We start from the raw sequence: 25,804 nt of genomic DNA, 5'->3' as shown, positions 1-25,804 counted from the left end.
GGTCCACACACATATACGGAGGGATAAAGCAACCACACAGTGCAAATTTTCTGGCACACTTCCTACTTCCAATTGGAAGTTGGTTGTAGAAATGCCAACTCCCTGTTGCCTCTAGAAATGCTTTAAACCAATCAGATCCTTTGTCTTGACAATAAATTAAAAAAACATGTGCCCCCTTCCCCCCATATGTTTACAAATTGTTAATACACTGGTTGTAGTCTCTCTCTGAAGGTTAATGAGAGCGATAAGACTTAAAAAACAGTTGTTTGGGGTTCTAGCAAACTGGGAATTACAAGTATTGTGTTGGTTATCTAGGACAGGGCTGGCAGCTGGTGAGATGACGGGGTGGAAATGGGTGGAGCTGGAGGGATGGAATTAAACATCTATTGGGCACCTACTAGGTACCAAGCACTATTTAGCATTTTACATCCATATTGCATGTAAGCCTGGGGAATAACAATCCCCATTCTAAATTCCCTAGCAGTTTGCTTAAAGATCAATATTTCATGATTTAAATAAGTGCAAAGATGAAGTGAAGCCAATCTCAGTAATTTGAGCTGGTCTGGGGAATTGATTCAAATTCTGCATCATGGAATACTCCGGTCTGCAGGGCAGCCATTTTCTAGGGCACTTGTAACTTAGAGACAGCATGGAAGGGGCATGCTCTCCAGCTTTCAGCACATCTTCACTGTGACCGAGTGGGGGTTCACTTAGCGAGGCAAGAGAAGGATGCTGAATGACAATAGCAAGCTACTTGTAAATTCTGTCTCAGGCATATCTTCTTCTGAGATGGATGGTATTAGCAGCCCTGCAAAAGGAATATCAGCCTATTCTATTACTCATGTGTCCACAGTTACACTGTGTAAAGAGCAGTGGAAATCCACTGAAGAGTTGCATGGGCTGGAGCAAGTGATCTCACCTCTTTGGGCTTCAATTGTCTCGTGTGTAAAATTAGAAAGTTGGAGTAGGTGATGGCTTACGATTCTTGATATTCTTCATACAGGCATTGGCAAATACATTAGGTTTCAATGTCCTCATCTGAAGAACAACTAGCTTGGTTTTATTGTGGCTATAGAGTTATGAGAAAGCATGGAAAAATGCAACTCAGGAAAATCAACAATGGTGCTGTTCAACAGAACTTCCTGCAAGGCTGGAAATGTTCTATAGTGATAGTGTCCAAAATGGTGGTCATTAGCTACATGTGGCTCCTAAATTCTTGAAATGAGGCCAGGGTAATGGAAGAACTGAGTTTTAAACTTTATTTAATTCTACTTAATTTCAATGTAACTGGCTACATGTGGATATTGGCCACCATATTGGATAGGGCAGATATCAACTGCATTGTAAGCAAGAACTTTAAGTATAAAGATAAAAGATTAAGGGAGTGATTTGGGAATTGTTTCAGTTAAAGAATAAAGAAAGGCATGAGTTTAATTTAGGCAATTTACAGACAGAGCAAGCACTATTATTGTATTAGACCTCTGAAAAGAAGGATGGACTCTCATTTTGTAAGGATGGCAATGATAACGATATCTTACAATTGTTTATAACTCTATGCTCTCCCAAGTTCTTTTATGGCTATAATTTGATCCTCACAATAACTCTGTGATGTAGAAGACAAGTCATATGATCTCATTTTACAGATGAGGACATTGAGACCCGGATGCTTGCCCAAGGTCACAGGCTTCAAACAAAAATGAAGTAGAAATCTGAAGCCATCACTTCAGACCGCATTTTCTCCAGTTCCTTTCTCAGACAGTACAACCTCCAATCCTTCCTCTCACCTAACTTCACCAACAGAAGTGGAAACAAATTATATAATCCTTCTAAACATAAGAATAAGAAAGATGGGAAGACAGCAAGGGACTCGGTGATCTACCATCTAGATAATCAAACCCTGAAAAAACCAAGAGTTAGTGGTGTGTCTTATAAGAGAGAAAGGAGTACAAAATGAAGTCCCACTATGTGCCAGGAATTTTGCAGATTAGAGTTGACAGAACACTTCTATGAGGAGCATCTCAGCAGGATTGTATTATTGGGAAAGTTCCTAGTCTGAGATCACACACCTATTGAGTGGTATAACCAGGATTCTATGCTACAGCTCCTGGCTGTTTATAAAAGTCACATTCACGCTCAAAAACGAGGAAGACACCCACCCCCTGCCTGCCCTCCCACACCTCATCACAGAGGACGCTGTACAGCAGGTAAGCATGCAGGCTTGGGAGTCCCCCAGACTCCATGTGAACCTCACATCTGACATTGCTCATGGGATTTACGTTTCTGGGTCTCGGTTTCCTCAATGCAAAACTGGGGAATCTTTTTACCTGCCTTACAAGGTTTTGAGGTGGACTTAGTGAACTAATTTCTGAGAATACTTAGTATCAGTGCCTGGCACAAGTGCTTAGTGAATAGTAGTTATTAATATTTCACAATATTATTGAGATGCTGCAGACTGTCTGCAGTTCTAAAACAGGAATTTCAAAAACTACTTCAGACAAGGTAGCATTTTAAGTAGACAATCTCTGGAGGGCAACAGACAGTCACTTGGACACCACAGGTTGAGTTGGAGACTACAAGTTTAGCATCAGTGATTAAGGCAGAAGCAGTGAAAAGATGCCTTTGCTCAAAGTGGCCCAGGAGCTGACTTTTCCTGACTTTCCAACTCCTGTGAGACAAATAGGAAACATGGTCCTCTCTTGAGCTCTAACCCCACATACCCTAGTCCTCGTTGTCCATCTCTACGTGAATGTGACACCTGCATAAAAAGCCAACATACCCCCGGAAGAACAGATTCTCATTCGTTCATTCACTTGACAACTATTCATGAAACACCTCATATGTGCCAGGCTTGGTTTTATAGACTATGGCTACGAACAAGACGCACTCCTAGAGCTTGCTTTTGGTAGAGGGGAACAGACACAAACAAAGGGGACAAATAAATAAGAGCATTTCGGATTATGGTAAATGCCGTGAAGAATAAAAAGCAGGATGATGTGATAAAGGGTGGCTGTGGGCAAAGGGTATGGTAATGGGTTGGGTAGGAAAGGCCTCTCCTAGGAGGTGACATTTAAGCTGAGTCCTGACTGGCAAGAAAGGGCCAGGTAGGTGAATATCTGACGGCAGAGTGTTGTGGGCAGAGTGTATATTAAATGCAAAGGCCCTGAGGCAGAAATGACCTTGGTACATTTGAGGGAGTGCCAGGTGGGCAATGTGGCCAAAACGGAAGCAGGACAGAGTGCTGGGAGATAAGGTTGGAGCAGATCAGGGCCAGCTCACGTGGAGCTTACACCGGGCAGTGGTAAGAAGTTTGGATTTTATTCTAAATGCAGTGGAAGGCCATTTGGATATTACTAAGCAGGGGAGCAATGAGATTTGATTTGCCTTTTAAAAAGGTTCCCCCTAATCCTGCCACCCCCTCGCCCAAACACGTAAGTGCAAGTGTGCAAGTGCACGCGTTCAGTTCCTCTTAAGAGTGGCGTCATTTTGCCAGTTTTCTGTCATGTGTGAGTCAACCCCCACCCCCGTGTAATCTGCTGCCAAATCCTACCAGGTCTGCCTCCAGTGTTTCTGAAACTCAACCCCCCCTTTGCCTTTCCACGGCCATCACCGCAATTCTAGTCCTCAAGCCTTCACACCAGAAAGACTTCGGTAGCTCCCCCACTGGTCTTCCGGACTCTCATCTAACCCTGCTGCAGCCCACCCCATACACCACAGCCAAATGAATCTTTCCAAACTAAAGATCTGCTTACACCACCTCTCTGCTCAAGAACTTTCAGTGGCTCTCCGCTGCCCACGAAGCTAAGTTGTAATTCTCTAACCCAGTATTCAAGATCCTACAGCATGTATCCTAAACTGTGCCTCTCTCCACACTCACCCAGTTCCCTTCTATGCTTTGGCCAAACTGATCTACTTGGCTCTTCTTGGAGCATGCCTTTGCTTTTACTTTTGTGGTGTTCTGGGTCTGAATGCATGCCCCCTCCGCTCACATCTGTTGAGATCCTATGCTGCTCTATCCCCAGAGTCGAATGATACCATCTTCGCGCTGCCTCCTCTGTTTTTTCTGACTAGATGTGAACCTCCCACAGGATTCTGTCGGAACCTTTTTAAGGCATTTACTCCACTGTTCTTTGTATTACAGCTATCCGCGTACGTCTTACTCCTCTACTAAATGATTAGCTCCTTGAGGATGATGATTGAAGCTTATTCATTTTTTATGCTTGTTAGTCCCTAGCAGAGAACATAGCATGCAGGAGGTGGTTAATAAATATTTGTTGAATGAATGAACAAATGAATAGACAAATATACCTAAAATTCATCTTTAGGCGGCATTGTTCAATGAGATGATTTTAGAAAATTATGAATAATCATAAGAGGGAATAAGAAGAAGGGTCTAGCCCTTTAATCTTCACCATGGCATCTCAGGGCTCCCGGGAAACACAAATAAGCATGGAAATAGGTTTCCATTGTTTTACATGGAATGGATGTCAGAAAAAGTCACTTGGGAGTTGCTGAAAATTATGCACTGTGTTAACAGTGCCCTAGGACATAGATTCCATGTCTGGGGCTCCCCACTACCCATAGTCCTTCAATCCCCAAGGTAGGTTTAGGGAAATAATGTAGAACCATTTCCCTTAGCAATTAATTTTGAGTCGAGCAGTTCCTTTTCAGAAAAAAAAGATAAAAGTTTCATCTAATTCCCTCATTCTTCACTGTAGCATTAGTATATCAGCATTCCAGAAAGACTGACTTAGTGTGTTGGGGTTTACCTCAATCAATTGTGTTGTGAGCTCACTTATCGTAAGTGACTTTGCTTTGGAAGAAAGTACTGAATGAATGTCCCCACGGAGGAAAGGCCCCTATTTATGTAGAAAATGGGTACATTTGCTGGGGAAGCAAGAAGATAACCTTTCCTCACGACTATCTTGGGTGTCATGCATTGATCTTGACTTGACTCTTTTCGTGAAAGGGGAAAACTAGATGTCCGTGTTGTTTTTTTAAGCTATGCATATTGTTAGTACATGGTTTCACTGTGAACCATCTGTTATTAATTAGAGCCGAGAATCATGAAGATCTCGTGAAGCAATGGTACCTGTTTTTATTCCTTCCTAAGAGTTAACAGACTCCTCCTGGAAGATTAAGGGATACACCAGAGGTCAGTCCATCACTGAGACATGTGAAGGTTGATACTTGCTCAGGATGTCTTACCTCACCCTGGGCTGCCGCCCCCTGTGAATCTCATCCACGCCAACGCAGCTTCTCACCCACCAGCAAGCTGGATACCAGTTGTGGGATTTGAGCCCCAGGAGTAGTTCCCTGTATCATTTCTGTTGTTTTTCTTTTCTTTTTAAACATCACAATAGTAACTTATTCTGAAATATGAAGTCCTTGTAACATGTCCTAAGGTGAGGAGTGAGAGCAAGGCTTTCTAAGTTTGGTTTCTAAAGTGTGTGTGTGTGTGTGTGTGTGTGTGTGTGTGTGTGTGACTTTATTACCAAGAGTTTAGGTAAACAGCCTTTTTCCAGCTTCTTAAAAACCTCTGTTTTCTCTGGGACTAGTTTCTCATCTTCAGGACCCACATACTCAAATTGCCCAGAATGTCCAGAAAATCTTTTTCACACACTGTTCTCACACCTCTTTCTAAGAGACATCGATGGGAAGGTGAGGGCGTAAGTCCTATGCCTAGAGGGACTGAGGTATCCACACTCTTGCCTGTGGTTCTCTAGGGGAGGGAGGAAGAGAGTGCGATTCTGTTATAACATTTGGCTCTTTGAGGTCAGAAGGGCTCTCCTGTAGCTCAGGAAAATGGGGTAACATTTGCATCTTTGGATCGCAGCAAAGTAATTCATAATGGGTACAGCCATGCAGAGTGGATGGGATGGGAGAAACTGGGTGCAAATGCCAATTCTACTCCTAACAAATGGGCAGTCCTGGGCAAGCGACCCCCTCCTCCAACACTGGCCCCTGGTGAGGCTCAGTTTGCCCAGCTGTTAAAGAGGAGCAGTATTATCTGCCCAGGTTACAAGGGATGGCATATGTGAAGCCTCTTATATTCTTCTAGACAAGATGGAGACATATGGGGGGCACAACGGGAAAACGTGGTAGATTGGTAACTCAACAACTATGACTTCCCAAAGGACTCTGTCTTTGGCCCCGTCCTGCTCCATTTGTACAGCAATGATTTAAAGCTATAGAAGACGTTTTTAAATGTTTTCATTTGTGGGTGTTACAAAATTGGGAGTCACGGCCATCAAATGCAAACAAACAAACAAAAAACCCAAAGTCAAAAATCCTCAAAATGTCAGTGCTAACAAAAGGAATTTTCAAAGTGACCAAAGCATAAACGACTTAGGTCCAACACAGAAATTACCAAAAAGTCCAGGTTGCCCACATAGCAGCATGTGTTCAAAAAAAAAAAAAAAAGGAGGCTCTAGAGGAGAGTAAGGAAGGAGAAAGAGCAGGGGAAGGAGAGCTTAACACTTCTCTGATGAGATGCTGGAAAAATCGGATGTACTTGCAGGTTGTACCAAGAGAAGTATGGTACCTAAAGCAAGGGAGGTGATCATTCTCTACTCCTATGGAGCAAAATGATCAATTCTGCATACCTTTCTGTAAAAGGAACACAGACAAACTGAGGTGCATTCAGGAGAGTGGCCAAAGATAAAGATTTTTATACCATGTCCTATGAAGAACTCAGAGTATTCAACTTGGAGAAAAGAAGCCTTAGAGAGACTCTCATAGCTGTTGCAAACATGGGAAGGGGCCACAAGGGGTTAAGACAGTGAGGCCAACTCTATATATTTCTGCAGACAGAACGAGGACTAGAGAGTAGATGAAAGCCGAGCTCACAACAGGTGCACTGGGCCGCCCAAGTGACTGTCCTGCTGGTGATTCTCAGAGGCTGCGTGGCTCCTTGGGAGAATGTTATCATCAGGGGTTCATGCACCAGAGGAACTCAAATTTTCCTTCTACTCTTAGAAATCCATGGCCATCATTGACCCCAGTGTCGCTCACAGTTTTCCCTCAAGGAAACATCTTTGGGAGATAGGTCCTAAGGTAAATACTTTTAGTAGAACACATTTTATTGGGAAAAAAATCCCTGAGTTCTGTAGCAAGCCCTGATTTCAATCAGCAGCACAGGACTATGAAAAGGGGACTGGATTTGGAGACACTAGTTGGGGTCAAATTCCAGCCCTGGAGCTTGCCAGCTATTTGCCTTTAGGCCAATTACTTGACTCCTCTGAGCCTCACTTTCTTCATCTGGCAATATTAATACTTATTTCAAGGGTCGTTGGGAGGATTAAATGAGATACCATATCGCCTCAATTCTAAGATGGGTAGTTTTTCACCTTTTAATAGCTCGCAAATCCAGATGGATTCTTTTAAAATATAATTTCTTGTCAAATTGGTTTCCATACAACACCCAGTGCTCATCCCAACAAGTGCTCTCCTCAATGCCCATCACCCACTTTCCCCTCTCCCCCAACCCCTCAAGATGCACTTGAACACTGGTAGTGTGCCATAGTTTAATTGAGAGTGTTATTTTGTGTCATAGTGGCACATAAAGTAATATGGGTCTTACAAAAATCAATGGCGACTTATATTCAAAGGAATATAACACATATTAAACACTTAGCATAATGACTGGCACACCATGAGAGCTCAATGCCCTGCTAATTCCCTTTTTCCTTTGATAGATAACACCTTCACAACCTCTTGAGAAACAGGGAGGTCCTCAAGAATTAATAATTGGTACTGGTCTACAGATTCTCACAATGGTAAACTAAGGAGAAAGTTCGCACTAGATCCCAAGGAGAATCCATTCTATTCTACACACACACACACACACACACACACACACACACACACACATTCTTTATATATTTTATATAAATTTATGTTTATATATATTCTTTATATGTTTATATATATATGTGTGTATTTTTTATCATCCCATTTCCTGTAGTCGCGTAAACCTTCTATAATTTTCCAACTTTGCTTAGTGAGTATATTGTGGTTCAACATTTATTGAGCGCAAGGCTAAATGTTTTGCCTACTTTATCTTAGGAAAGAGGATATCCTTGCCTTCACCAGAAGTCTACCACCATCTTCCAAACCAATCACCTACCACAGAATGTCTTTGTCAAGTTTAATATCCTTCACATCTGACTCCTTTCCTCTTCTGGTGCTCAATTCAAGATGCTTTACTTTGTCACAAGAAGCGTATAATCAACTCCATGCTCCAATGATATATGAGTAAGGGAAATTTTTTCATGACCTGGCTGGCCCTGAACATAATCACCAGAGAGGCTCTTTGTAGTCAGATACTGTGGTTTTAAGTGTGGATTTTTGTCTCACGTAAGGACATATCTTGTCTTTTATAAAATGTTATCAAGCATGCTTGTCTCAATGCTATTTTTTTGTGTTAGAGTTACACAGGTTAATTACATATTACACAAAATCCAATTCTTTTTTATTTCTTTCTTTCTTTCCTTTTTTTCTTTTTTTAAGTAGGCTTCACGCCCAGCGTGGAGCCCAACACAGGGCTTGAACGCACAACCCTGAGATCAAGACCTGAGCTGAGATCAAGAGTTGGACGCTTAACCGACTTAGCCGCCCAGGCGCCCCTAAACAAAATCCAATCCTTTATAGCTGCCTCACATTTAACTGTTTAATGGTACATGTTATCTTATCTTCCATTAATATTTGAAATTCACTTGCTAGCTCTTCTTCTCTCTCCCTAAACCAACTTCTGGACAGGTGATCGCTGTTTAGTACTCCCAGCAGAAAATGAACAGTGGCAAAGTTATGTTTTGTTTCTGTTGGCACGGCTAGTTGGCGTGTTAGTTGATGTTTACTGAGGGCTCACTATATACCCGTCACTGTGCTAGATCCTAACCAGAAAGATAAATGCTAGACCTTCAAGGCATTCATCTTCGAGGCCAGACATGGAGCCGAAGCCACACTGAGCAGGGGCTCCCTTGAGTGACTGACACTTCACGGACTCATCTGTGGCCTCCCCTCCATCTGTAAAGGTACAGACATAGGCCCATGATGCGGGGTGATCACGGCCAGTGGTGGGCTCCTCTAGGAGCCTGCCCTCTGCTATTCCCGCAGCAGAGTTGTCTGCCCACCAGAAGTTGGCATGTTTGTTTCCAAACCTACTTAGTCTAGTTCCTCCCGTCACTGTTATTACACAATTTAAGTAAATGTACGTAACATAAGGAATATGAATAAAGAAGAGAGGATTTGTTTCTACCGGAGCTCAGGTGAATGTTTGGGAAAGGCACAGGAAAGGTGAACTACTAAAAACATGTGCCGTCAGTGTATGCGTGGGAGAGCCACCTGTAAAAAATCTGGAAAAATCTGATTGCTTCACAGAATGGCTTTAAGATCTTGCTCTACTTTAAAGGAAACCAAGACAAAATGATTGCAAAAGCCTCAGAGGTGTGGCTTATATGAGAAATAGGGCACAGAACTCTAATGGGAGGCCTGAAACTCAAAAGACAAGAGAGGCCTTGGCCCTACATCAAAAATTTGAGGGATGTTTTAAGTTGAAATAAAAGCTTAAGGAACGATTCCATCATTTTGTATGATTCCTGCTTTAACTAACTTGTTCAACCAAATCACCAACTATTCATTGCATAGGGCATAAGAGTTTCCACTGTTAACATAATAGTATGTTTAAAGCTACAATATGGGGGGCTGAGGCATACAAGACGACTTCTTCTTGGGGAAAGGAGGGCTCAGGACAGGCTCCATGGAGGAGGTTAGTCCTGAATTGGGTGCCAAAGAATACAGTAGGCGTTCCTAGGGAAATAAGTAAGCCAATCACTCCCCAGGAGAGGAATCAGCATAGTCACAAAAGTCGGCTTTCTAGACTTTGTCAATCAACCCAGAGGTAAGACAACACAGGTCTGACTCTGTTCAGTCATTGCTATGTGTCCTTAAGCAAGTCGTGTGTGCTTCCGTGTCTATATCTGGAAGATGAAGACAACTGTGGGTCTGTACCTCAGCAGACTGTTGTGAAAATTACAGGAGATGACCTTTAGATAATCATGCATTAATAAAAACATTGCAAAATTATCTTAAGGCTTACTGGGAGCAAGGGAGTAAGACAATCTGTGGATGATCCTGGAGATTAAAGAAATGTGGCACACCTCTTCTAAAATTTCCTGCCACAAACATAAGCTGGAGAAAGTTCAAGAAAAGGGAAGGTGTGATGTAAGTTCCCAGGTGCCAGGAGACCGGCAAGCCAATACTCTTAACAAACCAATCCGCAATATCAAACATCAAGGCTCACCCACCACTTTCAATGGACCCATTTGGTTCTCCCAACAAGCATGCAAAGCAAGTATTGCTATTATCTCCATCTTACAGATGAGGGGACTGGGTCCCCTAGAAGTCAAGCATAGCACTCAAGGTTGGACAGATGATAAACACAGAGTATGGACCAGAACCCTAGTCACCTGATTTCAAACTCTGTGAGCTTCCCAACACTCTGGCTGCCTTTCTTGTCGGCTGTTTAGTTCACAAACCGTGGGCTGCAATGTCCCTATTTGTTCATTTGTTAAAACTTTTCATAGGACAGGAGGCTGCAACTAATAGCTCAAATGAGGGTTGGAGATTATCAAGGATTTCAATTATCCTGCCTATCTCTGACCTCCATTACCAAGGATAATCTGAAGCGAGCTCGAGCAATTTTCTGAAACTTTCATTAATTTTAAATAAATTTATACAATGTCATTCCCCCCCTTCCCCTTTATCCAAATTAAAATGTCCTTGTCTTTTCAGTCTCTCATTATAGGCAAATCCTTTGCATGTCTTGGAGATGGTCTGTTGTTTTTCTCTAGGTCTTTTGTATTTCTGCTTTGTTTTCTTGGAGACGAAAGGACCCAATGCCGAATTCTGATTTTAAGGTGAAGTCATGACATCAATGTATGTCATTAAAATGTTTTATTGTAATTACAGAACTAGTCAATGCCAAATTATGTGCACTATATTATTTTCTGCATCATTCTTTATCCCATTCTCAAAGTTAATACAGCCTATTATATCTCATTCATTCTTCTGGCTGCCTCTGCACAGCAAGCAGATGTCTCCATTGAGCAATCCACAATGAATCCGAGATCTTTTTCCTGGGCACTTACAAGTGGAGTAATTCAGAGCCCATCAGTGAGTATGAGCTGTTTCAATTGTTCCTTCCAGTGTACATTAGCTCGCACTTGTCTACATAAAATTTCAAAGAATCATACATATTACAGATGGAAAAGACCAGTTAGTTCATCAGGCCTGCCCACTCTGCCAGGAAGAGTAAGCATGGAAGCACTTCTACCAGTTCATGCTATTTTAATTATGTGTATTAATAATAATTACAATTACTGTTTATACTACATGGTTTCTTTCATCCTAAAATCAGTTAAAAGGCTTTCTTTTTAAAGCGTTTCTTTTCCAAAAGGGAACTGGAGGTCAGACACCAACGTTACTAGACCCAAAGCCAGCCCGACGTGGGGCACCTGGGTGGCTCAGTCGGTTAAGCGTCCGACTCTCGGTGTCACCTCAGGTCATGATCTCATGGTTTCGCGAATTCGAGCCCTGCGTGGGGCTCTGCGCTGGCTGCGTGGAGCCTGCTTGGGATTCTCTCTCTCCCTCTCCCTCTCTGCCCCTCCCCCACTCGCACTGTCTCTGTGTCTCTCAAGATAAATAAATAGCTCTGAAAAACCCAGTCCGACAAAACCCAGAACTCAATTCAGTTCAGTTCAGTAAACATCTCTGAGCGCCAGCTATTCGTAAGGCAGGGGCCGTGTTGGGTGTTTACAGGGATCTGTAGTTGAATGGCACCTAAAACCTGCCCTCTTGTTTATCGCCTATTAAGGGATTTGTGATGGTGAACGTGTAGAGCTCTTACGGTCACTTCAAGAAAAGAACCAGATAACATGGACACTCTGGGGATGGAGAGACTCCTCAGGCTCTAGGAAGGGTGAGCATAATGTCCATCAACAGAGATTGGGGAAAAGAGGGACTTGAGCAAAGAACCAAACAAAAACAAGGGACAAAGTCTGTGAGCAGAAGATGTCTACAGGCCTCTCCAAACATTTAATTGATGACTTTGAATTACAATCAGAACACATAGATTACCAATCATGAATATACTTATGGAGCGAAGGCAGAACGTTTTAAATTGGGACTGGCATTTTGCTTTCTTTTGTTTGTTTTGTTTTTTTGTTTTGTTTTGTTTTTGTTTTTGTTTTTTTTTTTTTTTTTTTTTTCAGAAAACCTGGTATTGTATGTAAGAAAAATTGAGAACTCCCAACCACAGACTAAAATCTCCATTCCAAATTTAAATGGATAGGTGACCCACTTGCCGGTAACTTAGTACTTTTAACGCCTCACGATACAGCTGAAAGCGGACACTGGTGTACCATTTGGCCACTTGGGGGATTTGTAGTTTCTTGTTGGATTGCTGGACAACTTGAGATCTTCAAACTAGAATGCATAGAAAACAGGATTCCATTTTCTGGTCCTTTTAATAGAAACACATCTAAGTGCAGACCAGGAAAACACAAATATATTCTTTAAAACAAAAACAAAAACTTTTTTTAACATTTATTTATTTTGAGAGAGAGAGAGACAGAGACAGAGTGTGAGCTGGGGAGGGGCAGAGAGAGAGGGAGACACAGACTCCGAAGCAGGCTCCAGGCTCCGAGCTGTCAGCACAGAGCCCGACACGGGGCTCAAACTCACGAACGCAAGATCATGACCTGAGCCGAAGCCGGACATTTAACCAACTGAGCTCCCTCCCCCCCCTCCCCCGACGCCCCAAATATATTCTTATGATTAACAAGAGTAGCTGTTTCTTCACACTCAACGAACCTAATCTTTTTTTTATTTAAAAAAAAAAATTTTTTTTTAACCTTTATTTATTTTTGAGACAGAGAGAGACAGAGCATGAACGGGGGAGGGTCAGAGAGAGGGAGACACAGAATCTGAAACAGGCTCCAGGCTCTGAGCGGTCAGCACAGAGCCCGACGCGGGGCTCGAACTCACAGGCTGAGAGATCATGACCTGAGCCGAAGTCGGACGCTTAACCGACTGAGCCACCCAGGCGCCCCACGAACCTAATCTTTAAAAACACTACTAACTCTCAATATATTACTGCAGGAGTTACTTTGTACCACTCTTTGTAAAACCATTGGTATCAAGAAAAAGGAAACTATAGGAGGCTTCTTGTCCTTCTGTATTTGTCCCCTCAAAGACCACGGCAGATGTTGTCTACTGCATGAAGCCTTCCTCTGTTCCTTCTACCACCGTTTCCTTCACCCACCAAACTAACCGTTCTCTCCCTTGACTCCCATAGTTCCTTGATCCAGCGCTACAGGCTTTATTAACTGTCTGAGCATCTATCTCTTTCCACCAGAATGAAAGCACCTTAAAGGAAGGAATTCAGTCTTACTTGCCTTGCACTCTCACAAGGCCAAGATCATTTTTCATTGCCTGACACACAGTAGACATTCAACACATGTTTGTTAAATCGTTTCATCAGGCCTGGGAGGCCTATTTGGACGTATTTTAATTTTAAAATTTTTTTTTCCTTTGTACTCTTTCCAAAATTTGCCCTTGTCTGTCTAGTCATGGCATTCAGACTCAGATGCAGCGTAAGTGTGTGTGTGCTTACCACTATCTGTCATTCAGTCAGTGCATACCTCTGGTGGTGAACTTCAAGAACGCTGCCCTACACAAGACCAGAATCTCGATTTCATCACATTCACATTCAGCCGCTAAGTGACTTTGGAAAACATTCGAGTCAGATGGACCTGAGTTCAGACAGACTTACACATAAGCTCTGATTGGCGCTTACCAGTTGTACGGCTTTGGGCAAGTTAAACTCTCTAGACCTCAATTTCCTCAACTACGACATGAAACATAACGAGCACCTAACTTGATTTAAATAAGACAACACAGGAAAAGGTTCAGGTCAGTGCTTTGCACGTAGCAAATACTCAATTAATTATTAAAATTGTAGCCTTGTTCATAAAGTAGAAATAATAATACAAACCCTTTAGGATTCTTACAAAAGATAAATGATATAAGAAGCAAAATTTTACCCAACACATTCAGTCAATGTTTCCTTCCTTCCTGTGTGCTAGAATAATTGTTACAATGGACTGAGCACCTATGTGCTCATTACCTATCCTAGGTAATATATTATGCCTTTAAATATATTATGCCATCTAACTTAATTCTTGTAATAAGCTATCGAGATAATAATCATTATCCCTATTTTACAGATGAGTAAATTGAGTTTCAGAGAGAATAAATAACCAGCCCAAGGTCACATCATTAGTTCATGACAGATTGTTCCAGAAGCTAAAGTAAGTGGGATCAAGAACAGAATAGGAAGCAGAGAAAGAAAATACAGGCAGAAAGTATAGGCAGAAACTCCCTAAGAAGCCTATTTATCCCCACCCTAATCCCCAGTTTCAAGATTATGCTTGCTTTTTTTTTTTAATTTTAATGTTTATTTATTTTTGAGAGAGAGAATGACAGAGCACAAGCTGGGGAGGGGCAGAGAGAGAGAGGGAGACACAGAATGCGAAGCAGGCTCCAGGCTCCAAACTGTCAGGACAGAGCCCAACATGGGGCTCGAACCCATGAACCATGAGATCATGACCTGAGCCAAAGTGGGATGTTTAACTGACTGAGCCACCCAGGCGCCCTGGATTGTGCTTGCTTTTTGTTTATTTTTTTAATCTTTATTTATTTTTGAGAGAGAGACATAGTGCGAGCAAGGGAGGAGCAGAGAGAGAGGGAGACACAGAATCCGAAGCAGGCTCCAGGCTCCCACCTGTTAGGCATGAACCCACGAACCGTGAGATCACGACCTGAGCCGAAGTTCGACGCTCAACCGACGGAGCCACCCAGGTGCCTCGATTAGGCTTGCTTTTTAAGCCAGCCTCTGGGATCTGACACAATATATTCTCACTTTCACTATTCACACACTCCAGCCTTTTAATAAATGTATGAAATGATGTCACTCATCTAAGAACTAACTCTAATACATTTCCCTCTCCTAATTTCTTTCCTGGTTACAAATTTGCTATTTGTTCCTACAGTCTTCTTATCTCTGTATACTGTCAACCATGAAACATTTTAATTTTTAATAGTCTGGTTACCCTTAATTTCTTTAAATTTCCATAATGGACTTATATTAGATATGTCAAATACATTTGTTGCCACCTACATAGAAGGGAAGATGGCCCTTCCATAGTTCCTACTAAACGGCAATCCAGTTTTATATTAACCCCCCCCCCCCACCCTCACCCACCTCCCTTTACCGCGGCACTCTAGGCTAGAGGTTTGCGTTTGACCCTCGCGCAAGGCTGGTTAGGGACTTAGAAGAAGGGCAAGGAAAAGGCTAGCTGGGTTATTGGATTCTTTCTTGGGTATCTGAATTAGGAAAACCTGAGAGAATGAAGCAATTATCAGGGAAAATTACAGATGAAAAATGTAGGGAAAGAAGGCACGAGGAAGAAGAAACAGAAGAAGCAGGGTAGAGAGGGTAGAGTTCTGGACATGGAGGTCTTGGCAAGTCAAAGAAGCAACACTAGGTGTAAGCAAAAGCTATGAGATGGAGAGAGGTTACGCCGAATAAAGCTGGAAGACCAAATCAGCATGTAGCAAAAGGAGCTAGTAAGGCAAACACACAGTGAGAGAACGAGACTGATATAAAAGAAGAGGTTGCCCTTGGAGCTGCCTCAGGTCCTGAAAGACTTCAGTTCTGATTTCAGGTTCCTTCTTGAGCATCCCCACAGGGAAACCCCTTTCCTTGAGGAAACTTCCATGAGTCAGTTCTTTGCAACCAGAAGGCCTTTTCTTGAGGGTTCAGCACCTAAAACCTCTTTTAGAAAATGAAGTTTCAATTGTATTGTTCTCTTGTTTCAGGTGAGTCTCAACTGCAGATTCCTGGAAGTCAGGCATTCGTTCACCTGACGACCCTCTGATTGTCCAGACTTCCTCAAAGATCTATTTTCCCTGTTTCTGAGATAAGAGAAACTTCTCCTGTTTAGCTACTACCTAAATATCAATACAGACCGCACCACTCATTTATCACCTATGACCCTTTGACGTAAGAAGTAAACTCTTAGACCAATGAGAAACACAACTAACAAACTTTACAGGAGAAAAGCTGAGCACAAGAAGAGGAAAGATTCAGGGATTCACAAAATACTTTGCTATGAAGGTATAGTTTACTCTGCAAAGGAGGAGAAGGGTGAATATCCTAATACAAGAAACTTCCTTTTTTTAACTTGGGATGTAAGGTTGTATAATTTAAGATTTTTACCTGTTGTTCTTTTTGCATTTAGCTAAATTTCTTCTTCTTCTTTTTTTTTTTTTAAGTAGGTTTCACGCCCAGCACAGAACCCAGTGCAGGGCTTGAACTCACAACCCTGAGATCAAGACCTGAGATCAAGAGTCGCCGAATGAGCCACCCAGGTGCCCCGGTTTCGTTAAATTTCTTAATAAGCTACATTTCACTGTGAATTACCTATTCACTTGACAGCAACAAATGACCACCTGCTGTTTCACCCTGTGCTAGGCAGCAGGTGCACAAAAGCTAAAGACAGTCCCAAACCTTGAAGGGGCTACAGCCCAGAGCAGGAAGTATCCTATTCCAGCGCAGTGTCATAAAGGCCACATAAGCATACGCCCGGCCGAAGAGGCAGTGGGACAGAGATAGGATCTAAGAAGCTTCCCAGAAGAAATGCCCAGGATAAGTCTTGAAGGAGCGGCAGGAGTTGGCTTGGAAAAGATGAGGTGGAAAGATGTCCAAGCGAAGGTAATGACCTGGGCACTAATGCTCTGCATCCTTTAGACCACAGTTGCCTTAAAGACCCCGGGATATCATGGACTTCCATACAATAAGCCACCAATCCAGGCGTCTTTAGAAAAGGCAAGTATGCCCTTGACTCACATTCAAAAAGTCCCTTAGTCATACACCTTAAGCAAAGTTTTTCTCCCCAACCATACGCTAACTACGCCAGCCCCAAGGATAGCAGAAAATCCAATGTAGCTAGTACTAGACAAGGTAAAGCTACCACAAGGCTCCCAAGTTTCTCTTCTGAGCAAATGATGGCTTGGTTCCTTTCAACTGTCATTACTGTTCATTTTGAGTTTGTGTATGTATTTTTCGAGGAAAAGAATGATTATGGTTTTCTTTTTTTTATTAAAATTTTTTTTTTCTTAACACTTATTTATTATTGAGAGACAGAGAGAGACAAAGCATGAGCATGGGAGGGGCAGAGAGAGGAGGAGACAGAATCCGAAGCAGGCTCCAGGCTCTGTCAGCACAGAGCCCGACGCGGGGCTCGAACCCACAAACCGTGAGATCATGACCTGAGCTGAAGTCAGATGCTCAACCGTAGCCACCCAGGCACCCCAACGATTATGGTTTTCACATAAATTACTAAAGCTCTCCAAAGCTTTTGATTAGAGGCATTTCGAACCTTTCCACGAACAAAATAAAAATACTTTAAGATTTTTATTTTAATTCCAGTATTGTTAACATATAACATAAAAAAATACTTTTGATAATTATCTTGATCATCAAAAGTCAGATTGGCTACACTGATATATAGAATATGTTTTTCTTTTCCTTCAAGTTTAGCATTCAACAATAACCACATTTCACACATTTCTATAGAGCATAGTCTTTTTTCTTAAGTTTATTTAATTATTTTTGAGAGATAGAGCACAAGCAGGAGAGGGGCAGAGAGAGAGGGAGGGAGACACAGAATCTGAAGAAGGTTTCGAGACGCAGGGCTCGAACGCTCGAACCGTGAGATCACGACCTGAACCGGAGTCGGACGTTCAACCGTCTGAGCCACCCAGGCGCCCCTATAGAGCATAGTCTTATGTTCTAAAAAGCTTGCTGGTATATCATTTCACAAACCTGTTCGTGTTTTCCCATCTATAAAGTCAATAATATATTTCTCTTACGTAGTTACTTCTTAGGATTTTATGAAGTTAAGCTAGATACCCAATGTTAGGAATTTTAAGCAACCAAAAATAAAGGTATAAGTCAAAATATTATTAAATATGGTCTTCCAAATTCCCTTCCCCAGTTAAAAGTAATTATATCTTAGATACTTTTTTTTTTAGCAGACAGAAATAAGACCAATTCAAAGAGAGTCAGTGGTTTACTGATCCTCAAAGCGCCTTGAACTAGTCTCCCTTGCCACAAGTAAGATGATAGTCCTAAAATATGGTACAAGTTCTTACTCCAGATTCCAAAAATTGCATTAAGAGCTACCATGTGAAATTTTTAAATTCTATCTTTTCAAAGATTTAGCCAGTTTCAAGCGACTAGTGCTTGGAATTACTCACACAAAACATGATTAATAAAAACATCATTCAGTCTCCACCCTATCTGTCTCTCTTGGTCACATTTCAGAGGCAGTTTTTCACTCACGTCCTAAAGGTATATTCCACATATGTATGTGTGTGTATGTGTGTGTGTGTGTATATATATATATATATATATATATATATATATATCTCACACATCATATCAGCAAGTCTTCAGCAATATCCTCCAGGAGCTGCTGATCATAAAGATCGTCAGTAGCCCTGTCATCCCCCAAAGCACGGTGTTTAACACGTAGCGTGTGTCATCGGCACTGCCGTTGCTTAAACTGGTCCCTTGCGCCCTCGAAACAGTATGCAAGCATAGTTCGAAAAGGAACAGCACAATTTCTGGGAGGAAGCAGTAAGCATGGTGAAGCTAAGAGGTGTACCCGGGGCCCGTCCATTTTCAATTCATACTTATTATACAGGAAGATGTGCATTCAAAACAGCCTATTCTTTTGGAACTGGTTCTTTAGTCTCCTTGCACATGCGCCTGCATGCTGACTGGCCAATTCTCTTCAAATCCATAAATTAAAATCCCACTTTTGCTTATTGTGCTTTTCACTTCAAAACGTCAACGTGGTTTGGATGTGTAGGAATGAATCCCATATACCCACAAAACTCACATCTCCCCTCTGGGGACCACCGTTCTTGAATTGGGCTTTGTAAAATGTAACCAAAAGACCAGATCCGTGGAACATTCTCTTCACAGAATTCGAGACATAGGGAACAACAGGAAGGAAACTTAGATATGAGGTAGCCCAGCCCCTCATTCTGAAAGAGGTCCAGGGGAGCAGAATGGGGAGTCCTGGGTCATAGAATGGCAAAACCAAAACCAAAAACTGGTCCAATACACTCGTAAAAACCATGTAAAGCTTAAATTAGAATTGGGGCCCCTTCTTTTTTGATCAACACTCTAAATCTTTTTTTTTTAATTTTTTAACATTTATTTATTTTTGAGAGACAGAGACAGAACATGAGCAGGGGAGGAGCAGAGAGAGAGGAAGACACAGAATCTGAAGCAGACTCCAGGCTCTGAGCTGTCAGCACAGAGCCAGACGCGGGGCTCAAACCCACGAACCACGAGATCATGACCTGAGCCGAAGTCGGAGGCCCAACCGACTGAGCCACCCAGGCACCTGAACACTCTAACTCTTAAGTCTTTAAAGAAAGGAGTAAATTTGTCTGGAATATCAATGGTGACTGCCTCACGTCTCTGCTTCTCATCTCTTGAAGGGATTTGGCCTAACGGAAAAACGGAAATTTAATCAGCTAGCCATGGTGCCCCTTATTTTCTTGTGAGTCCTTGGGTGAGTCACATAACCTTACTCAACTATAACAGAAGGATAACGATACTACTTAATTCATAGGGCTATTGTCAGAGAGGGCTTAGCAGATATTTTAAAGTGCATTAAAATGTCAAGGCTTAAAAGAAATGGAGAAAATTTCCATTTTACACCTTATATTTATATCTTTTGGGGGAAAACACACACACACACACACACACACAATTCCCTTCACTAAAGTTACATGCAAAATCGGCATTTGTAACCAAGGAGTTTGGGGAATGTCCCGCAGGTAGTAACGGTTTTACCTTCAGAGGGACTAGAAGCTCTCGCACTTTTATTTACACACAGTGCACAAACAATGCACTTTTTAAATGTCATCAGTCTTCATTTTTATTCCCCCAGAGTTAAGGACGACCTGATGACTTGTTGTCTGGCTTCCCAGTTCTGTTAAATTTCTCCCTCAACCAGATCCTCCTTCTATCCACATCTTAGCTCCCCACTCCCCTCCTTGGATTACTCTTCCAAAGCCAGACTGCCTCCCCCAGAGGCAGCGCCCCAGTGAGTAACACATTGGGGGGGCGGGCAGAGTGTGTCGGAAGTGATCAAATACTTGCAAATGAAGTCGTACAGCTCACAGGAGAAGGCAATGGCCACAGGTGCCAAATGCAGATGACGATGGCAAGCTGTGGATAGGGCTGTCGCTACAATGCAGGCCGGTACTTCACCGCGTAACAACGTTGGGTGCAGAGAAATGACTCATCACACGACTTAACCACACGACCTGTGTAGGTTCCCCAAGTAGAGGCACCAAACCTATGATTTATGTGTGGGTGGGCATGTCTGTCTTCCTTTTAAAGTACTAAATTAGCCTAGAAAAAAAAAAAAGATGGATTGACAACACTCCTCTGAGTACTAGAGAAACACACCATGTAGAAAATGGGGATACAAGCGTGAGCACAAGTCTGCCTGCACGGACACGGAAGAGACTGGCATTTCAACCATACGTTCCCTCCAAGCAAGGCCAAAATGGGGACGGGAGATTCTCCTACTTTGGGGGATCAAGCCAGTCAGATTTTAATAACCCAGCCCAAAGGGGACTATGGTAAGATGAAGAGGCTTTAAAATATTTGCCCTTTGTAGATACACGTCCTTGTCAGGAGGAATGGGAAAAGCCATGTCATTACGCTATCTATGGTCTTTGGAATTGTGAGGGGACAGTGCTAATGGCGGGGTTTCCCACAGCTATGTGTTTAGTTGGCATCAACTGGAGAAACTATGGAATAAGTGAAATGAGACAAGGGCTTCACGAACCACATGTCTCTCCCAATGCCCATTAGAAGTTAACAGGGTGCAGAGGCCACAGCTAACGTGAGTCACCCGGGCAATGGCTGCCACGGAGGCCAACTCACAATGACTGTGAAGTTATTTAATAGTACAAGTGTAAAGGGTTAATAGATACTATTTGTATCTCTGTTGCACTGTGGGCAGGTGGGGGGAGGGGTTCTAACTGGAAACACTGGACTCTGTGCGAGTTGGGATGCCTCCAGTGAAATGGAAGTTGGCTGGGGGGAGAACTCAGCCAAGAAAAAAGGACAGCTAGCTTAAGTCTAGCTACAAATTTAGGGCAGTTACTTCTACGCCTTTATGCTCTGCCCTACGACGGTATCTGCATGCTGTTCGGTGTGAATTATCGGTATTATGATTATAATTTAACTGTGTGGTGAATGTTGATTACACCACCAGGACCAAGTGCTCCAAGAGCAAGGGACCACGCGCCTGGCCCTTCCCTGTGTCCTCGGTGCCCAGCAAGGCGCCTGGTACCTAGGAAATGCCCCTCAAATATCACTTGAACAGACAAGTGAATACATGAATGAATTCCTGCGAGCTCACGCTGTCACACGGGGTCGCCCTGTCCGCTCCGTGTGCCATGAGCAGGGCTGAGCGTACCGCTCTAGTCCAGCACGACAAGCAGAAGCCAAAAGGTGCCAATCTTCTTGGCAGACCCGAGTGCTGGGCCGTACAGGGTCCAGCGTGGAGGCCAGGGAAGGGGGCCAGCGCGACACCATCGGGGCACCCAGAACCCCAGGGCAGCTTCATCGAACCCCTCAGATCACTGCTGATCCTTCCAGGCCTTTGGTGTTCTCATTTAAGACCTGAGGAATAAATACCCTTTCTCTCCCCTGGCAGTTCTGAAACTCTAACATTTTAGGAAGATATCCGGAACCAAACCATGGTAAGATCTTCTGCTTTACGAAGTGGAAAAGAATTAAGTTTTTAAATACGAAGTTCAGTTCTATTCCAGTGAAACATTATATGGGTGTGTGGAGGGCGCTTCTTGCCCGATCCAGGCCAATTAGTATCTCTCTTTCAGCCCTTCTCACACCCAGAAGTCAGGTTCTCCAGGCCTCCCAGAGAAAAACATAAATATTCTGAACCAGGGCCGGCCCTTTGCTTCAATCTCTAGCTATCACAGGGAGTCAGTCTGATAAACATTTGCAGTTCGAATGGAAGGAGGCACAGCCTCCCAGACTTTCACAGATTTTTTTTCTTGGGGGGGACAACTAGCAGAGTCACAGAAAACCTAGAATTAGGTAAGAAAGCGAAATTCCCCCAGAGAATTCAAAGAGAGCTACAACTGAGAGCCTTGCCGCGTAAGAAGAGAAGAAAGGAAATCCACAGTTCAAGAAAATAAGCAGACATTTTTTTTCTTAAAAAAATTTTTTTACGATGAGTGTTAGGCACTGATTTTCGCCTTCTCTTCCCATCTCTCAAGATGTCACTTTAAAAAGCAAAAGGTTTTATCCACAAAACCACCAGCGAGTAAACAGCCTTCACATTCTTACCCTCACACACACAGTAAGACATTTACTCTCTGATAAACAGCAATTGTAAATAAATCTCATTTAATCTCTAAAAGCCACAATAAAAATCTTTAACCTCCAAGGTAGAGTTTACAGATGTGTCTACAAGCCTTACCAGAGCCAGAAAACACAAGGTCTTGAATAAACTACTCTAACAGGAGGCACATTTTCTCTCAAGCATCTTACAGGGACCTTCTTTTAAAAAAAAAAAAAATATGTACAAGGGAGGAGGAAAGGGGAAAACCTAAGCCCTCCCACCCCATTCTCTGTACAAATCGGCCAATAAATCTAACGAAAAGACACAAGAGGAAAGGACAGAAGCCAACAGGTGGAAAAAGGCATTTTGTTTCCTTAGAAATGCTCAGACACTTGATCTGTGTTCCCCGGTTTTTTGTCTCGGGGTGTCTTTAATGATGGTTTGACGATGATGATGATAACAGTTCTACTTGGGGATCCTGCAGGATTGCCAGCTCGAAGATGTCTCCATGCCTCTTAGACACAAGGATCTGTACTGTGTCGCCAAATCCCAGGCAGACCTGCGGCATCCCCACTCAGCTCTCTGGATTGTACAGAAGGGGAAACTGAGGCACGCCCCCCTTCCCCACCCCCCGCACCCCACCCCCCCCACACAACTCCTTTACAGCATCTACCACCAGAGAAATCCCCGAGACTGGAAAAGTTTCTGGATTGTCTCGCAGCAGAGTTCTCCTGCTCTCCCTTCTCGTCTGCTTGCCGCTCTGCCTCCGAGTCTGGGCTCGGGGTGACGAGGGCTGGGGTGCCTCCCCTTCACAAGGGGGGCCAGGGCCATGTGGGGGAAGTCCACACGCACACCCTCGCACACACAAAGCTCGAGGCCATCTCTGCAGGCGCCCCCCGGCCAGCCCTAGCCCTGCCTGAGAACGCACAGCTCCCAGCCTGCAAGGCCTCCTTGGGCTCCAGGCTGGGGCTGCTCCGAACGAGGGCTCTGCCCTTCTCTCCCTCTCTTTCAGCCTCCCCTCTCTCTCCTCTCTCTCTTTCCCCCTCACACCTCCACCCTCACACCCTCCTCCCGCCCCTCTCCATCCACCCCTTCTCCCCCACCAACCCAGAGGCACAGATCGTGTTACTGGGGTTCCCTCGAAAGAGGGGCCATCCCCAGCCCTGCAGCACTTCTAGGGGCAAAGGCAAGAGCTCCAGCGGCAGGACCCCAGCGCTCCCTCCTGAGCAGCGCAGGAATGAGACCCCCACTTCCAGGCACGGGCGAACGAGCCAGCCACAGAAGAAGGAATTGTTAGGGCTCTTACCTTTTTTATGAGGAGAAATTCTGGAGAATCATTTCAGAAACTGAGGGGGGAAAGTGAATGAAGACAAAAAAGGCCCTTTTCCTGCAATCCCTGGCCTCCTGGTATCAAGACACTAGGACAACATCAAAGCAACTTAGGGGGAACACTTTAGGGGCCTATTGTCTGCTCTGGTCTGATCTGTTTTTCTTCTGACTCCCCCTCTTGCTGCGGTGACACTTGGTACGGCCCAGGCATTCATGCCAAGTAGCTTTCACACATGGAAGCTTGTCTCAAGCAATTGCTGACAAGCCACAAACAAGACATTCTCCCTCCCTTCTGGGCGCCCCCCCCCACTCCTCCCCCTCCACCTTTTCCTCCTCCCCCCTTGTCTCCCCTCCTCCTTTCTTCTGAATGCAAACTAAAACTCTCCAGTGACAGGCAGGCTCGCAGGCTTGGCCTAGCTGCGCAGGCAGAAACACACACACACACACTCTCTCTCTCTCTCTCTCTCTCTCTCTCTCTCTCTCTCACTCACACGCAAGCAGCTCAGCTAGTTGCTGCACTGGTGGAGTTAAGAGACAGGAAAAAGCCTAGGCTGAGTTGGGGGCAGGGAGAGAAAGAGAGAGGGAGCGGGAGAGCAGGAGAGCCTCCTGTGTCCTGGTAAAATGGCAGAAGAGAGGTGAGCCCTTTGGAAAAGCAGCAGTGGCCACACACGTGTGCACAGAGACGCCCCCCACCCCACCCCCGGGGGGTAGCCTGAGCTCCAGGAAGAGTGAAAGAAATGACTCCACAAACAAAACAGCAAGGTCCCGTCAGCTCCACACTGGGGGAGTGGGGACGTGAGAGGGTAGGTGGGCCCAGCTCCGGCGTGTCTGTAGAACGTTATAGGTGCCTTTTCTTCTCTCCGGTAGACAAAAATTGGTCCCCTGAGGAGCTGGTCTCTCTTCACTGCATAACTGAGCCCAGACCTGAGCTACTAGTTAAAATAAAACCATGAAACGTGTCAAGGTGCGAGTAAACTTTAACTGTGGGTTCAACTTGTACCCGGAATATTTTTAAAGTGGATTTGTTTTTTTTGTTTTTTGGGTTTTGTTTTTTGTTTTGTTTTGTTTTGTTTTTTTGTTTTTTTTTTTTTTTTTTTTTTTTTTTTTTTTTTTTTTTTTTTTTTTGCAGAAACCCTAGAGAGCAGTAGCCAGGAGAGTAGTAACAAGTAGTGTAAACTCCGAGAGCTGTGAAGTGTGATGCTACAGTTACTGATTGCCAGGCGGCTGGAATGTATGGAGGGTGGGCGCTGCGAGTTGCGGGGAAGGGGGGAGGGGGGAGGGTGAGTCTCAGTGAGCTGTTTTCGAGGAATGAGGGGGGAATGAGGTAGGATAATGAATATGGCATGAAGCAAGCAGGAATTTGATTGGTGTGGCGGGAGGAGGAAGGTGGGGGTGTAAAGGAGAGAAGAGAAGGGGGGGAAAGAGAGAGAGAGAGAGAGAGAGAGAGAGAGAGAGAGACTGCATTGAAAAAGGAAGAAGAAAAATGGAAGCCCAGAGATTGAAACATGTGGGGGAAATGAGATGGCAAACGAAGGCATAAAATGTGAACAAGAAGGAGCACAAAAGATGTGCGAATTTGCAGATGGCATGAAATCAGGAGGGCCGATTGAGATCAAGAAGAAGGACAGGATGATTATGTGACATTCATATGCTTACTGTGTTGTGCAGTCACAGACCTGACAAGGTCTCCCCCTAGGCCAGGAAGTGACCCCCCAGCACGCGGGGTCTGTGGGGAAGCTTAGCTCCTAACTGGAGCTGATCTAGACCTGCATTCTTACAGGAAGGTGGCTTAGACTCTATTTCTCAGAATCTTCTACAAAATGCAAATTACGTGGACGCACATCACTCACTCTTCGTAGAGGTGCGACAAAGGGGAAATTAGGGCTCTTTAAACCTAATGCTGACTACATGGCTTGTCACTGCCTAAAACTCACCAGGTCAAAGGC

General features: G+C 43.8%; 1 protein-coding gene across 1 annotated transcript in view; it reads right to left on the bottom strand.

The window, feature by feature from the left end:
- The window catches only part of BCL9 (BCL9 transcription coactivator), an 84,800-nt gene extending 60,695 nt beyond the window's left edge, over positions 1–24,105 (bottom strand). Inside the window, exon 1 of the mRNA XM_030324457.1 lies at positions 23,836–24,105. The gene's annotated coding sequence lies outside the window, so the exon portion shown is untranslated. The remainder of the gene's footprint in view (positions 1–23,835) is intronic.
- Between the last annotated feature and the right edge of the window lie 1,699 nt (positions 24,106–25,804).

The sequence above is a fragment of the Lynx canadensis genome, chromosome C1, assembly GCF_007474595.2.
Source record: "Lynx canadensis isolate LIC74 chromosome C1, mLynCan4.pri.v2, whole genome shotgun sequence".
Taxonomy (NCBI): domain Eukaryota; kingdom Metazoa; phylum Chordata; class Mammalia; order Carnivora; family Felidae; genus Lynx; species Lynx canadensis.
The sequence above is the reverse complement of the archived record's forward strand: the minus strand, read 5'-3'. Positions and strand labels throughout refer to the sequence as shown.